Source organism: Camelus dromedarius, chromosome 4 (genome assembly GCF_036321535.1).
Source record: "Camelus dromedarius isolate mCamDro1 chromosome 4, mCamDro1.pat, whole genome shotgun sequence".
Taxonomy (NCBI): Eukaryota; Metazoa; Chordata; class Mammalia; order Artiodactyla; family Camelidae; genus Camelus; species Camelus dromedarius.
Window position 1 is genome coordinate 42,409,403 of NC_087439.1, and position 14,465 is coordinate 42,423,867.

General features: G+C 34.4%; 1 pseudogene; it reads right to left on the bottom strand.

The window, feature by feature from the left end:
* LOC105091105 (DNA primase small subunit-like) overlaps window positions 1-14,465 on the bottom strand; it is a 36,382-nt pseudogene that overhangs the window by 4,124 nt on the left and 17,793 nt on the right.

Here is a 14,465-nt window from a genome sequence, read left to right on the forward strand (position 1 = left end):
TTTTCAGTTGATAAATTTCTAAATTGGTTCCAGTTTCTCAGATCCTCTGGGATATATGCATTTGAACACAATGCCCCAGTTTGATTCTTTCTAAAAATCTCGCAAAGATAGGCACAGTCAATAAAGAATATCAGTAAAAAGCCAAATTAAACATTAGAAATTAGCAGAGAAAAATATGTCAAACATTTAATTTGGAAAAGACACTCACATAGTCTAAGGTGGATCATTTTGTGCCTCTGTTTACTTCATAATTTGCTATGGTACTAAGAACCAGATTAGACAAATCACAGACACACTGGAGTTTGTGTTCAAAATGTTTTTGATCACAATGCATTCCATTTTGCAGTTCTATCAAGTAATTTCTAACCAGTCTTGGCAGAAGTCCAGAATATTTTCAAGAAAAATAATAAAATAGAAAACAAAGATAGTTAAAAAATCGCAGTTTCTGTGCCATTTATCTGGATATTCCATTATAATTTATGTGCTCGTATGTGAAATAGTTGAGTATGTGAACATCATATATAAAAATCAGATTTGACTGCTGTAACACAAACTTAAAATAACTGTGACTTAAATATGACAGAAATGTATTTCTCTCAAACCTAATAATCCAAGTATTAGCAGTTCAAGGCTACAAAATATCACTGAATCAAGGTTCTTTCAATTTTGTTGATCTATCTCTACTATATTATTATACTTGTTTGCATGATCAGGATGGCTCACATACACATTTTTATTCCAGAAAGTAGGAAAAAGGAATAGAGAAAATGGAATTTATGCCCATTTCACTAAAGGTTACAATCAGAAGTTTTATTTTATACATTCTTGAGTTCATATCACATTGGCCAGGACTTAATTCTATAGACACAACTATCTGCAAGGAAGACTGAGGAATGTCATGTTCATTCTGATGTCTATTCAGGGAGCCAAAGTTGAGGTTTCTACTAAGGTAGAGAAAAGTAAGAATAAATATTGGGAGATGACTAGTAACTTCTGCCACATTCTAACTAGACTGGATGCCCTCACTACACAGCAAATTAGAAAAAATTGTGTGACTACTAAAGATTTAAGAACTTACAGAATCATAACTAAATGTATCAACAAACACCTCTCCCCACCTAAATTAGAATTATCAGGCAAGAAATTCTGATTGAAGAACAACCAACTGAACAATGACAATATTAGATTCTAGTTTGTTTCCTCAAACACATTAGGTTTCTTGCCTATTAAGAGTGATATTGATGAGACTCAAGCTAATCATCTCTGCAGAAAGCTAGAAGATCTAAGAAATTAAAGCGACCTGATTATCTTGCAAATAGGCAAGTTTGGCTGCTGAAAATAGGAAGTTGTTTGAAAATCTGTAGGCCACCAGAGGTCCAACTCTAGCTCACCCTGCTAACTGCCTTATTCCTCAACTCATGGTAGGAGGATTGTGAAAAATTTGGATTGTAGAGAATTGAAATCTGAAATATTTAACACAGAGGAGAATAAAGAGAGGTGCTGGACTGAAAAGAATAACCCGAATACAAGTTTGCATTCTAAATGATGAGACTCTCTCCTTAATCAGCACTCAGAATTCTGAGTCACATTTTACATTTCAGCAGGGAGATTCTAGGATCTTCCTCTGGGAAAATCTGACTTATCCCATGGGATAGGCTCATTGATACTGATATTTTCATGTCTTCAACAAAAAATTTAACTGATTGCTGGATCATTCTAGAATAAAATCTTGTAGTCCACAAGATTTACTTCCCCAACCTTCAAACATATCCAACTGGTTACTTAGTGATCACTAAACGAGAATTACTGGACATTTGAGAAATGGCTTCAGCATAGCAGAGAGGAACTGAACCAAATGTATTGAACAGAGTAACTCTGTGGAGGTAGAGTCAGAGCAAGGCCCAGAAGAAAATTCCAAGAAAATATAATTAATGCAAGAAATAATATCAACATACCCAAGGACCAAGGATAGAATGTCCTATTTTAAAGGAACAGTATATGAAAGAGTTCTTGGAATCTTAATCTACGAAACATTATGATGAGGAGGAGGAAGATAATGATGGAAGTATTTGAATAATAAAATTGTGGAAATCACCAAGAATGTACAAAGACATAGACAACAGGATTTTAAACATAAAATCAGAGAGTACATTCCAAAGTTTCAACCTTCAACTGGCAGGAAATCCAGAAAGAGAGAATAGAACAAGTGAGAGTAAATTATCAAATCAAATACCAGAAAATTTCTCAGAATTGAAGAACCCGTGTCTCCCAAGTAAATAGGCCCACAGAGGGCCCAATCAGTTTAAATAAAAAATTTCCTGAACAAAGAAAATCATAATGAAATATGAGAATTTTAAAATATAGATAAGATTTTAAAGGCCCCAGACCAAAAAAAAAAAAAAAAAATGAGTTATATACCCATTGCCCCAATATTATTCTCCAAAAAAATTCTCCAATAAAATCAACCAGAATTCCTATGAGATGGCTGATTCTAGGACTGGGCAGGAATTATATAAGATGAGTCTGGAGCATTGCAGCACCAGAAAGTAAGAAAGTGCTCAAGAAAACTTCACATTAATGGGGGTATGTCAAAACAAAGGGGACGTGGGAGCCAACTGAAAGAGCTACTAATGTCCAAAGCTGGAACGATTCGAGCAACAAAAGAAATAAAGCAGAGTTGAATTATAACCCAAAGTATAAAATATCCATGAGTCCATACTGATATAAATAAATGATTGAATAAATTAATAAATGTGGGAGAAGAGACAAATCTCCCATGCAGAAGAATTCTGAATAATTTATGTAGATTCTCCACACTAAAGGAGAGGGAGCATAACTCCTCACCTCTTAAGTGTAGGTTATACATAGATACTTCCTTCCAAAGGGTACAGTATGGGAAAAAGAGTAACTTTGCAGTGCGGAAACCTACCTCAGCCAGATGATCAAGGTCAACATCAACAGTCATAAATCACGTTGATAGTATGTGCTCTTGAAATGACCTGATGAAAACAGCACTTTACCTCCGTGATCTTCCTCCCAAAACATATATCCCCAGACCAGGGGAAAAACATCAGACAAATTCTGATAGAGCAACAACTTACAATATACCTGACTAGTTTTCCTAAAAACTGTTAAGGGCATCAAAACAAGGAAAAGTCTAAGAAACTGTCATATCCAAAAGGAGCCTAAGGATATGATAACCATATGTAAATATGGTAAGCTGGATGGGATCCTGGAACAGAACAAAGGACATTGGTTTAAAAACTAAAGAAATTTGAATTAACTATGGCTTTACTTAATAATTATGTATCAATATTTGTTCATTAATTGTTAACAAATGTACCACACTAATGTAAGATGTAAATAGTAGGGGAAACTGTGTGTGTGTTGGGGGATGGTATATGGGACTCTCTGTATTATCTTCTCAAAAATTTTTTTTGTAAATCTAAAACTGCTGTAAAGAAATAAAGTATTATGAAGATGGAAGTATAATGAGAAACAGGATATTCTATAGTTTCAAAGAATCTAGTCACAAAATAGGCTTCAATTACAAGGGAAAAAAACAGCAACTTTATAGTGGAGTATCCTGACAAGAGGCCAACATAATGGAATGATCAAAATTAACATCACCCATAATAAGACATGCAGTATTTTTCCAAATAATCATAAACTCAATTTAATCTGGAGAACACACATGGCAAACTCAAATGGAGTGAGAGTCTACAAAGTAACTGGCTCATACTCTTCAAAGATGTCAAAGTCATTAAAGGCAAAGAAAGACCAAAGGACTGTCATAAATTACAGAAACCAAGGAGGCATGACAAGTACATATAATGAGGAATTTTAGATAGGATCCTGATCCAGACATACGACATTGGTGGGAAAATTAGTGACATTTAATAAAAACTGTAGATTAAAACCACAACAATAAAGGATTTGGCTATAAATGATATAGTATTTATTAGTTGCTGCATTGGGATCCAAAGGCAACGGGGTAGTAAGTTCAAATATCTAGAAAAAAATTATTACCAATCTAGTATTTTACACACAGCTAAACCATCAGTCAATGTAAGAGAAGGATACAAATAATTTTCAAACACAAGAGTTCTCAAAACTTTATTTTCCATGTTCTTTTCTATCTGTGCATTCTTACTTAAGAAGTTACTGAAAAATGTGACTTAACCAAGGAGGGAACAATATAAAAAATGTTCTTGGGATCTAATAAACAGGGTTTCAAAATGCAAAGAAGCATTTCCTCATGAAGAGAATGAATGTGACAGGATGAGGGAGGCATTGCAGGCCCCGAGGGCACCCAGTCCAGGCTGAAGGTGGAGGTGCAGGTGGTATTTTAGAGAAATGTTAAAGAGTGTGAGACTACTTAGTCAAAAGTTTAAAAAATAAGAAAGTTTAAAAGTTATTTAAATGTTAGCCCTAGAAAAGACAAAAACACATATATGTAAGAAAATATGATTATGGTACTCTCCTTGATCTAGCAGAATTATAAAAGCAACATTGTGGGTTTAATCTATGTTATACAGCAACGTTGGCATGGGTAGGGGTGAAAGAAAGGAAAAATGCTAATTTCCATAGTAGAAATGTGATAGATAGTATCTAAAATTGATGAATCAAAAAAAAGGCAGTATCCACAAATTATTTGTAAATTTGGTAGAAGATTAAAGATAGAAGAGCTAAAATGACTCAAAGGGTTGCCTGCCTAAAGTCAAGAAGATGAGAGGGTTTGATATATGCCTTTTAGGACTATTTAACTTCTTAGCCTATGTTTTTTACTTTAGTAAAAACATAAAATTAATTGAAAATAAAGTTAATACATGACTTCCCAGGAAGTTACCACACCAGCATGAAGATGTAAACAACATCCCACCTCTCCCCCTGAGGGCTGCTTTATCTCTTCACCCCACAGAAGAAAAAACAGATTTGAAGTGAGGATTTCACAAAATAATTTTTAAGAGATGATGCTGCAAAGAGATGGCATCCCCATCTTTTCACCTCACCAGAAATGAGAGGAATTTCCACAAAGCCACCAAATCTTAAAAGCACTCTTCTCTTATAAGTGAATATTGCATTTATAGCCACATATGTCCAAACTCCACTCCCACATTCAAGGAAGCCTGCCTACAGACTCCATCTTGTGACCCCTTGTAAACAAAGGAAAACAGAGTGTTGCTAACCACCCAGTTCTGTAAGGATTTAGTTGTTAGCCACAGTCTCTGACTAACAGTGCACCCCAAGAGGAGTTCAGGATTAAAACAGGATGAGGCCCTCTGTGCTTTGGATAAACATGCTTCTCATAGATAATTAAATGTATATCTCAGGAAGAGTTTAAATGAACCCAGATTCTTGCCTCTTTCTATAAACTGGAAAACACTAAAATGATTAACTTGAGATACCTGTTCTTTGTGACTAACAGTAATCTTTTACCACGATGTATGCTTGACTGCATGTATTCCCCAGCCAAGATCCACATTCCAACTGGCTTTTCCCCTACGTCTTGGAAGCAATTTCCTTAGAGCTACTGAGCAGCTCTCTTGCGGGCTATAGTCTTCACTAAGGTCCCTGAATAAAACTTAAACTCACAACTCTTAAGTTGTGCCTTTTTCTTCAAGTCATAACCCCTCTGCTAGCAACTCTCCCCCAGAAGTAATTGCATCTATTCCAGAAACAGAATGTACTTGTCCTTCAGGACCCCCACCCCCCATACTCCCAACATTACAGCTGATGGAGGGAACAAATCCTGAGTGAACCGATAGTACAGGAGGGGTCTGTTTTGCCAACACCATCTCTTCTGATGCACAACAACATCAGCTAAGGTCAACAGCTATGTCATCTAAACCCAGCATTCTGAAATGTCTGTAAATGGCAGAGAAATCAGGGGTTTTTTTTCCTTTACCACACTATACAAAAAAGAATTAACTATTGTTTCTTTCTGAGTCAGCTTCTTCTCCAACAGTATGCCAAGCCATTTTGCCTCTTGTTTTATTTTCCCTTCAACTGTTTATCCTTCATTTTAAAAATCCTTAGGAAACCCTTTGCTGCCTCCTACCAAACCAAGTTAATTACCCCAGCTATGGGCTTTCATATTACTTATTGTAATTAAGATATTAGCTGTGTCACTATTTGTTTAACTTACAACTTTTTCTCAGGAATCAGTGAATATATTATTCTTACCACTGAGCTTCAGTATAAACTTTGGAGATTGAAGAATTGTTGTACATGTTACCTATAAAACAAGATAATAATAATGTACTAATGTCTAAAGTCATTGGGATGATTAAATGATGCAATGTATATAAGTCTCATTGACTTATAATAATTACCTAATAAATATTATATTTTATTGTTATTAGACTTTTTATTACAGATTATTAAGGAACAATCAGAACAATAACAGAAAAACAACACAATTTCCAAACATCTACTTTACAGTAAAATAAATATAGAGAGGTTAAAGGAAATAGTACCACATTGCAATTAGACAGGCTTCCTAGGAAATATGACTACTTAATATAAAGTATAATGAGGATTTTGGACACACCAGAGAAAGGCAGAAAATAAATTATGCATGATGAGTAGAAAATGTACAAAATTATTAAAATTATACTGCACTGGGTCTTTCTTTGCATAGTTCTGGTCTTGATACAAGTAAACACACGTAAGAATAGTAAAACATAGTACTAAGTGTAATCAGCTTGTAGTAAATGCTTAATTAGTATTTGCTGATAAATTAATTTATAATTAGTGTTTTTAGATAGTTTCCACAAAATATAATATATTGTTTAACAGAAACATTTTTCTATGTAGAGGCCATATTTGGAGAAGTACTGGGTGAAACCAAGAAGAAATTTAAAGCTCTGTAAACAGTTTTGCAGGAGTCTCAGTTTGATTATTCATGACTGCTTTTCTCTGCATATACAGCCTTTCTTCCCTATGATGACCCAGACTCAGGCTTTTTAACTCTTTCCTAAGATTTACTTCGCCCCTCTCTTTCTGATTTCTTTTCTTACCTTCCTCCTCTGGGACCTTGCTCAATCAATTTTCTCCCTTTATCTTCAAATTCTTTTGTTAGACTAACCTATAGACATGCTACAGGAAAAGGCTCAAATGCACAAAACTAGAAAGTTTTGCACTTAGTTTCATAAGATTCATGAACCAGTCTAAAGTCCATTTATTAATCTTACAGTAGACAGCGCAGTGAAACAAACTCCTGGTCTTCTGAAGGCTACCATTCTTTCTTTTCTCCGCCACCTTAAAAGAACAGCTTATACCTGATGTTGTTGCTTCCTCCCCATTCATTCTTTCATTCTACTCTGGAATTTGGCTTTAGGCTTTTTCTCTCCCACTGAAATGCTCTTGCCAGGGTCACTAAGAAGAGCATTTTATGTGAATAAAATACCTTGCAAAGGGCACACAGGTTGTGGTTTTGGTCTCTATAAATTGCCATATTTGTTTATCTTTCCTTCAGTTTATATTTTCACAAGTATTTTGCAAAACTTACACCACAAAAATTAAAACTGGACATGTTTCAATGTTGATTAACTGACATTATGTATTACCATGTCATAATTCAGTAATTTCATTTTGTTAACAATTGTTTACCCTCTCTGGAAAATTATGATGTTATGTTGGGATATTGGAAAGTGAGCAGGCACTGAATAATTTTATGAAAAAAGATTTGCTAAATGTCAGAATCAATGGACTCTTCATTTTCCATCTGCCTAATACCTCTATTGTATTATTATTTCCTTCTTGAAACTATCTTTTTCTTTGTGTTTGCTGATGCCACACTTTTCTAGTTCGATTTCTCTGACACATCATCTCAAGAGACCTGGTTTTATTCCAGCTCTTTCTCTAGACCAGAGCTATCCAAAAGAACTCTCTGCAGTGATGAAAATGTTCCATATCTGTCTAATACAGTAGTCATTAGCCACATGTAGCTATTGAGTATTTGAAGTATAGCTAGTGAAATTGAGAAACTGTAATGCAAATTTTTATGGTCTTGTAATTGATTTAAATTCAAATAGTGATGTGCGGCTAGTGGCTACCATACTGGATAGAATAGCGTTAGAAACGAACACGATCTTTGAGAAGACATTTTTCTTTTCAGTTGCTTCATTTGCAAAAATAAAAATGTCAGAATAGCTCATATCAATGATTATACTTTCAGCTCTAAAATTTTTATTGTGCTCTGTCACATTTAAACAATCATGATTTTCTGAAAACAAAAACTGCAAAGAGTTTCCTTTTTATGATCTGAAGCAGTTTGAAGACTAGAGAAGAGAATTAGCACTCAGGTATTGGCATTTATTCAGATAGCATTTGCATAAAGGGAGTAAAATGCCATTTAAGAAATTATAGTTTAGTTGCTAAGACAGTAGATCTGAAAAGTTTTTATTAAGAAAAATAATTTGTAACTGTATGAATGATGGATATTAACTAGATTTGTTGTGAACATTTTACAATATATACATGTATTGAATCACTGTTGTATATCTGAAACTAATACAATGTTATCTGTCAATTATATCTCAATTAAAAAAAGAAATTATAGATTGCTGTTGTAAGGGACATAAATATCATAAATATTAGCTATTTCAATTTTAACTGAATTAGGAACCACTGACTTAAATGAGGTAACAGAACTACTAAATGCTGGATCCAGTAATTATTCCACTTTAAATGCCTATGAACTGTGCACATTATTTCTTAGGGAATTTCTTCAACATATTTTTCAAGGGTCTGCACACAGTGGGCATTGAATAAATGTGAATGATTAAAAATGCTTCAAATTAAGTTTTACCCTTATACACATTATATTTTAAATAAGACAATGCCCTACTGCCCCCTGGTGGTCAAATTAAACCTTAACTGCTACATGGTCTACCTCCCTCTACAGTACATTTCCATTGTTTCATTTAAGCCTTTTCTTTTTAGAGATACTGTATTGTGCAAAATTTGGTTCAGAAAGATTTATTTTCATTTCAGCTGAAATTTTGGTGAGATTAATAATTATACTTTGCATGTTTGAGTTGATTTAATTGGTATATCTGAAATAATTCCTGTCTAAAATGTAAATTTCAGTCTCTATTTGCTCTCTTTACCTCATTCTCCTTCTTCCTTTGCTCCTTTCCTCTTCTCTTTCCCTCATTAATAATACATTGATGTACATTTTCAGTGATGCAAATTCATTTAGCTTCCCTTTTGCCCCTTCTGTTCAAATTAACTATAAGGAACAGCAAAAATAAGATATTATTATACATTCAGAGTAGACAATAATCTCTAGTGAGTATCCAGTTCAACTCCTTCATTGTAAAAGTTAAGATATATTTCACAAGTCACATTTAAGATAATAGAGTGTCAATAATAGGGTGTTAGATGTCCTGCCCACCACTCAGGCCTTTTCTTTCTTAATTCCTTCTTAAGTTTCCATCTTGGTTGTCTTAAAGCAGAAAGGGTCTTTGCATTGCTAATCTTATATACTATTATTGGTAGAACACCAACCATGTTCCAGATACTGTATTAGGCACAAGGTAGACCCTTCTTTCCATTATGAAAATTACAGTCTAATAGAGGCTACAGATACATAAATAGGACTTACAGTGTAATGTGATAAGTGCATTAAAAATAAATAGAAGGAGGATCAAGAAAAATTGTTTCAAATCTATATGGCAAGGATCAAAAACACTTCTCGTCAGAATTGGTGGCTAAGCTTTAACCAATGCAGCAATTTCAATAACCCCATGATAGTTAGGTTGTAGCTACAAGAGTTTGGCCATGAGGTATAAAAGCAAAGAATTTATCTTTCTACAGGCCATGCATGTTTAGAAATAGGGATTGATGTATAAAAAAGAAAACAAAAACAAACTCATTCTCTTCCTGATTAAATACCTGAGCCTCCCCTAACCTAGGCATAGGAAAAGGTAAGGAAAGACAAGAGAGAAATAAGTAAGCTGGTAGGAGGCCATTGGAAGATTTTACAATCATTTCAGTAAAAAAACAGTAGCACTAAAGAGCTTCAAAAAAGAACCACATTGAAATTCTAGGCAGACTATAGGGAATTTAAATGAAATCAGTGCTCAAACTTTATTTTAATAGGATAATTTGTTTTAAGAACTCAGAATGCAAGGGAATTTTTGTTACATTTAGGGGGAGGGTAGTTGCAAAAAAGTGGCCATTTATATTGGAATCTGGGAAGGAAGAACAACATTTTGAGGGGTCAGAATTAGTTGCAAGTTCAGGTCTTGTTTAGAGAAATATTTGTTTTAGGAAATTATGTTTTGTCTTTTCATGATAATTGAGAATTTGTCTTTTGAGACAGCTATAATTGCAAATTTTAAAATTTATACAAATACTATAATTGTGACTAAAAGAACTTTCTGTGTATAATCGATTGCAATTGCTTTTTGGCTTCCACTCTTGTAGTCATTAAGAATAAATGTCAGTATTTGTAATGGCACAAAAATTAGTCTTGCTGCAATGGTAATGATTTTCAATAGTCCAAGAACAGGGAAGAAAAACAATGCATTTAGAGAGTGAAGCTAATGTAAGAAATATATTACTACTTAGGCAATTCTTGGAATCTTGGAACCTTGAAACTAAGAGTATTGTGATTATCTGAGAACTCACAATTGTAACTGAAACACAATGGCTTTATTTTACTTCAAATCAGTTAAAAATTGCTAATAATTAAAATATTTATTGAGAACATTATGTACAATACATTCTTTAGCTCAAACTCAAACTTATGGTAGGTATTCATTTTATGGAGGGTTAATTATTTATTGAAGTCAGAGGCATAATGGAGTATGTGAATAATGTAGTATATTGTACTCTCCAATAATTTGTTTGCTTGAAAATAGCCCAGATTCTCTTTTTAGTTAGGGCTCCTTACTCTCCTCACCTAGTTTCCTTACAACTGAGTTATTCTCACTTGTTTTGAAACTTCAGTTAATCCTGAATTGCTTACTGGGTCCCAGTTACTTGGGGGCAATTCAGCCTGTGTTCCTCTGACATTCAACAGAGCTGAACAATGATGCTTCTACTTAAGTAATTCTAGGCTTTCCTATCTGTAGATAAGTAACTAGACCATAAAAAATAGGCCCCCATATCCAGAAAAATGCAGGACACTAATTTTTTTCAATTAAAAATATTCCCAATTCTGCAGGTTGGAAATCCAGATGAAATGTCATTCAGGGTATCCTTAAAGGGGAAAGGATTTTTTTAAACAGTAGCCCACAAAGAGCAAAAGCATGGACAATTTGGAGCTCTCCTTTGACAACTGCCATTGCAGCCAGTATTCATCCAACACATATTATACGCCGAGCTAAAGGCTCATAAGGGAAGTAAGATTATCATCTCAGCACATGTAGAGTCCAGGTAGACTTATTCCAGGGTCCATGTTCTTAACCCCTAGTATAACTTTTTAACCTTTATATTCTAAGCCAATTTATAGTCCCCAAAATTTGGTTTGCATAAAAATAGCTAAAAGTAATTACTGCAAATCTAGTAGATATGGAGTGAGGTCCAGGGATCAACATTTTAATTGCAATCCAGATTACAAGTGTAGACATTCTGAAGTACTAGGATATACCAGTTTGGTAGGGATCATGAATGTAACAATGGAGTTACTTTGTACATGTGAGCATCAGGTATTTAGTTTGCGTTAGTTGAGGAGCTAGCTTTTTTTACTTAGTACCTTTCATCCACCATCAGCTGCCTCTACTCATCATTGCCCAGCACCAGGCAAGCTCCCTTCTAGGGATGCTCTGTTTATCAAAAAAAAAAAAAGGCTTCTAAACATTCACTTTTCCTAATGTAACTGCTTTGGCTAGGCATTGACATCTTAGAATAACATGCTAGAGTTGGAAGAACATAATGCTTTTCACAGGCCCACTGGGACTGCTGAGTGGAGAGTATTGAAAAGAAACACTTTCCAAGCTTTACTAAAAGCCATCAGTGACAAGTTAAATTCTAATCCATCTTCTAAACACAATTAATGGAGATGCTAAGAGGAATGGAAGGATGGAAGTAGCCATCTCTTATGTAATAACATAATTTCCTGTTTCATTGTAACTTTTATGTAAAAGAAAAGTGTTAAACAACTTGTAAGCCAATTAGTATATTGGTAATTTTTATTCCTTGCTTCTAACCACCCGTTCTCCAACTTTACTCTTTTCTAAATGTATTTCTAAATTTATTTTACAGCAAGTATTATTTATAACCATATAAACTAGTTTCAATTTAAGTCATCACATCAAGTTTTATAATGCCTGAGAAGTGCATAGCACACTCAAGATAGGTTAACACAACTAGTGAGTGTACTCTAAGAAGTGCTATAAAAATATGAGACAAAAAATGTGTTTGGGTAGAATTATTCATTTTGATAAAGCTGTGCTATTAGCATTGGTCTTATTAATATATTCTTAATTTCAATGTATGATTTATTTTTTGAATGATAAATTACTTGGGAATATTAACTTGAAGGTGCTCAGCTGGGAGGTGTATTCCAGATCTTAAAAAATGTAGTATGGAATTTGCAAAAAATCAGGGAGTCAATCTAACAATCTGTTACTGAGTATCAAACCGAAAACCAGCAAATAATTTTATTCATTGAGAAGTCAACCCTGGAAGTATGGAATGTATTTCTAGTTTAACAGGCAGACGTGGGCTATATAAATATATTGGGCACCACTGATTGCCACCACAGAACTCACACTCATGTATGTTTCCTAGACCAATTCTTTGGTCACAGTTGCTGTAAATCCAACCTAATGCTGAATTTTGCAATGCTTGCTCCTCCCACCACTTCTGTCTCAAAAAAAAAAAAAAAAACTTCCACACAGCCGGTGGAGGAATTTGGCTTCCCTATGGGAGTCAAAACAGTCAGGTGAGACATCTGGAAGTGAAGGCGAATTAATTCCCTTTGGGGAAAACTCTGACTGGAACAGAAAAGAGGCCAGAGGGGACCAGAATACATCCCTCTTAACATCCTCCTGGTTTGTATTATTTGAGATGCAGTAGTTCCATACTGCTTCTACGAAAATATTCAGAAAGGCAAAGCTGCAAGTCATCCTTGTTAGAAAGCTGTGGCTGCCTTACTCTTGCATATCTGTTCTCGTCTTAAAAAAAAATCAGAACTTGAAGCAAAGCTATTTGCTTATGCTTTCTCAGTGAATGCAGTCCCTCAGACCTCAGTTTCTGTGGTGTTGGAATCATCAATAAAAAACTGCACATAAGCTTTTACTTCAGATTCTATATTCTTTGTAATCTTACCTAAGACAATTTGGCTGGCTGGGCAGTGTTTATAACATACTTTCAGTCCTAATGCAAGTTTCAATAGGTATAGGGGTTTGTTCAGCTCCCATTGAAGGGAGCACGGGAAGCCCTACAGAAATATACTTCACCAAGAAGCCTGAGTTAGGGAACACAGAAGTTGTTCCAATTGGGAGAGTTATACGCTCAAAACCATTTACTCAACGCTGTCTGAGTGTTGCTAAAGGGAGATTTGGAATCGTGGTTGGTAGGTATAATTACAGACTTTAAGAATAAGAAGCCTTCTTGAAAGGCAAGGGAAAGGAAACATGATAATATTTTTAAAAAATGAAGCTGGGAAAATCAAGACACAAAAGAGGCAAATGGTACAGAATTCAGCTGAGAAGGAGTCCTGACTTGGAACAGGGAGTCTGGAATAAACTGCTTTACTCACGTCCCACCAGCTTTCCATTCTTGAAGACTCATCAATGTAACCATTGCATATTATCATTTTACTATATTATTGGATTTGATTTGCTAATATTTTGTGTAGGGTTTTGCATCTATAATCATGAGAGACATTAGCATGCGATTCTTCTTTCTTATAAAATCCTTATCAACACTGGATCCATGGTTATGCTGACCTCATACCAGAATTTAAGTAGTTTTTCTATTTTCTGAAAGAGATTATGTATATGTCTAGAAATGTTCATATGTGAAATAATGGCTTTAATGCCTTATTCAATTGCTTAAATAGGTCCTGGAGAATGTCATTCTAAGTGAAGTAAGCCAGAAAGAGAAAGAAAAATACCATGTGAGATCGCTCATATGTGGAATCTAAAAACAAACAAACAAACAAAGCATAAATACAGAACAGAAATAGACTCATAGACAGAGAATACAGACTTGTGGTTGCCAAGGGGGTGGGGGGTGGGAAGAGATAGACTGGGATTTCAAAATTGTAGAATAGATAAACAAGATTATACTGTATAGTACAGGGAAATATTTACAAGATCTTATGGTAGCTCACAGAGAAAGGAATGTGACAATGAATATATATATGTTCATGTATAATTGAAAAATTGTGCTCTACACTGGAATTTGACACAACATTGTAAAATGATTATAAATCAATAAAAAATGTTAAAAAAATTTCTTAAATAGGTATAAAACTATTTACATTTTCCATTTCTTCCCAA